Source organism: Tachyglossus aculeatus, chromosome 4, assembly GCF_015852505.1.
Source record: "Tachyglossus aculeatus isolate mTacAcu1 chromosome 4, mTacAcu1.pri, whole genome shotgun sequence".
In the NCBI taxonomy this organism is placed as follows: domain Eukaryota; kingdom Metazoa; phylum Chordata; class Mammalia; order Monotremata; family Tachyglossidae; genus Tachyglossus; species Tachyglossus aculeatus.
In genome coordinates, this window is record NC_052069.1 from 90,270,479 (window position 1) to 90,273,486 (window position 3,008).

Sequence of the window (3,008 nt, forward strand, 5' to 3'; positions counted from 1 at the left end):
TACCACAATTATTACTGTTATTAGGTATAAGGGGAACTTGCTGCTGCGGTTGCTAGGGTCCTTTGTATTTACTAAAAAGATGAAAAGAAAATATTCAGGGAGGCCTACTCCTCTTTCCTGCGGCCCATATGTGGATTCAGGTTGTTATAGGACAGGCAATTTAAATACACTCTAGGGTCACCTAGCCTGAAAAAGCAGCTCTCACCTTGATCCTACTGAATCCACTAGCTATTGTTCTAATTTCCTTCTCCCAGTATGGCTCAGTACCTGGAAGTACTGTCTGTAATAATAATAATAATAATGATGACGATGGCATTTGTTGAGTGCTTACTATAAGCAAAGCACTGTTCTAAGCGCTGGGGGGATACAAGGTGATCAGGTTGTCCCACATGGGGCTCACAGTCTCTGTCCCCATTTTACAGATGAGGTAACTGAGACTCAGAGAAGTTAAGTGACTTGCCCAAGGTCACACAGCAGACACGTGGTGGAGCCGGGATTAGAACCCATGACCTCTGACTCCCAAGCCGGTGCTCTTTCCACTGAGCCACGCTGCTTCTCTAAGCACGCTGCTTCTCCACACTTCTTATCTACCACTACTTTTAATCTGTGGTCAATTTTTCCTTCAGACCGGTTTTTGTCTCTCCACTCTACTGAAAGTGCTCATGCCACAATGGCTACTGACTTCTTTCTTCTCAGCAAAAAATACCATGCCATTCCTTCCTTGTGCTTGTGGACTTTTAGTCTTTTAGACTGTGAGCCCACTGTTGGGTAGGGACTGTCTCTGTATGTTGCCAACTTGTACTTCCCAAGCACTTAGTACAGTGCTCTGCACACAGTAGGTGCTCAATAAATACGATTGATTGATTGATTGACTTCCGTTGACCAACCACACAGTTGACTTCCTTCCCTGAAGCCTTTTCTGGTTTCATCCTTGCAGTCAAATTATTATAATGATAATAAGAATAGTTAAGTGCATACTAAGAGTCAAGCACTGTTCTAAGTGCTGGGGTACTTAATCAAGTCAGACACAGTCCTTGTCCCACATGGGGTTCACTTTTTAAGTCGGATGGAGAACATGTATTGATTGAATCCTCATTGTACTGATGAGGCAACTGAGACACAGAGGAGTTTAGTGACTTGCTCAAGGTCACACAGCAGACAAGTGAAGGAGCTGGGATTAGAACCCAGCTTTTCCTACTCCCTAGCCCATACTCTTTCCACTGGGTTATGTTGTTCCTCATACTGAGGCAGTATGGCTCAGTGGAAAGAGCACAGGATTTGGAGTCAGGGGTCATGGGTTCGAATCCCAGCTCTGCCACGTGTCTGCTGTGTGACACTGGGCAAGTCACTTCACTTCTCTGAGCCTCAGTGACCTCATCTGTAAAATGGGGATAAAGACCGTGAGCCCCACGTGGGACAACCTGATCACCTTGTATCCCCCCAGCACTTAGAACAGTGCTTTGCACATAGTAAGTGCTTAACAAATGCCATTATTATTATTATTACTTCTTGGGCTATTTGTTTTTGTTGGATTTCCTTACTCTCTTTGCCCTCAAGAAGTGGGTATTCATTCAATTGTATTTATTGAGCACCTACTGTGTGCAGAGCACTGTGCTAAGCACTTGGGAAGTACAAGTTAGCAACATATAGAGACGGTCCCTACCCAACAGCGGGCTCACAGTCTAGGACTCTATCCTGAATTCTCTCTTTTCTCTTCTTAGATTTTGGGAATTTCTCCTCTCATACAGTTTTAGCTATGCACTGTTTTTTTATGGTATTTGTTAGGTGCTCACAGTGTGCCAAGCACTGTTCTAGGCACTGGGGTAGATACAAGATAATCAGGTTGGACATAGTCCATGTCCCACATGAGGATCCCCATTTTACAGATGAGGTAACAGAGGCCCAGAGAAGTTAAATGACTTGACTAAGGTCACACAGCAGACAAGTGGCAGAGCCGAGACAAGAACGCAGGTCCATCTGACTCCCAGCCTGTACTCTTTCCACTAGGCCACACTGCTTCCACCTAGAATGGAAGAGTGGTGCACTTTACACCTAGAGTTTTATTTCCAGGCATAGCATCTCTCTTCCCAGTTCTGCATTTCCTCCCTTTTATTCTTGATATTTTATCCCTATTCTCTACTAGTCACCCCATGTGTAATTCATTTCAACATCTGTATCCCCCTGTAGCCCCTCTCAGGGTCACACCTGGAGAGTTTCCAGCACTCTACCTGTCTCGACTACGGGAGGGAGAGTCAAGCAGAGGCCTGTCCATTCCTAGCTTGGGCAATGGCTAGCGAGTGGAAGACAGTCTGCTACAAGTCAAAACTCACCTGTGCTGGACAGCAGTGGCAGGGGAGAGAGTCAAGGGTGGAGACTCAAGTTTACTGCACGGAAAGAGGCAATGGTAAACCACTTCTGTATTTTTACCAAGAAAACTCTACGGATACACTACCAGAACAATAGCAAGATGGAGGTAGGGCGTTCTGGGAGAGATAATAATAATAATAATTTTGGTATTTGTTTAGCACTTACTATGTGCAAAGCACTGTTCTAAGCGCTGGGGAGGATACAAGGTGATCAGGTTGTCCCACGTGGGGCCCACAATCTTAATCCCCATTTTACAGATGAGGGAACTGAGGCCCAGAGAAGTGAAGAGACTTGGCCAATGTCACACAGCTGACAAGCAGCGGAGCCGGGATTTGAACCCATGACCTCTGATTCCCAAGCTTGGGCTCTTTCCACTGAGCCACGCTGGGTCGGAGACGACTCAACAGCAAAAGACATGAAAATAATAATAATAAAAATAATATAAAAAAATAAATATATAAAATAATATATATATTTTATATTATATTTTATATTATAAATAATATAAAATATTTTATATTATAATTAATTATATAATTATATAATTATATATATTATATATTATATATTATTATATATTATATATTATATATTATATATATTATATAAATATATAATTATATAATTAATTATATATAATT

The 3,008-nt window shown here is 42.3% G+C and overlaps 1 non-coding gene across 1 annotated transcript; it reads left to right on the top strand.

Annotated features, from left to right (window-relative positions):
* Positions 1-2,187: 2,187 nt before the first annotated feature.
* On the top strand, positions 2,188-2,320 carry LOC119927498. Its single transcript, XR_005450495.1, has one exon. It is a non-coding gene; the product is annotated as a small nucleolar RNA SNORA7 (small nucleolar RNA).
* Positions 2,321-3,008: the final 688 nt, after the last annotated feature.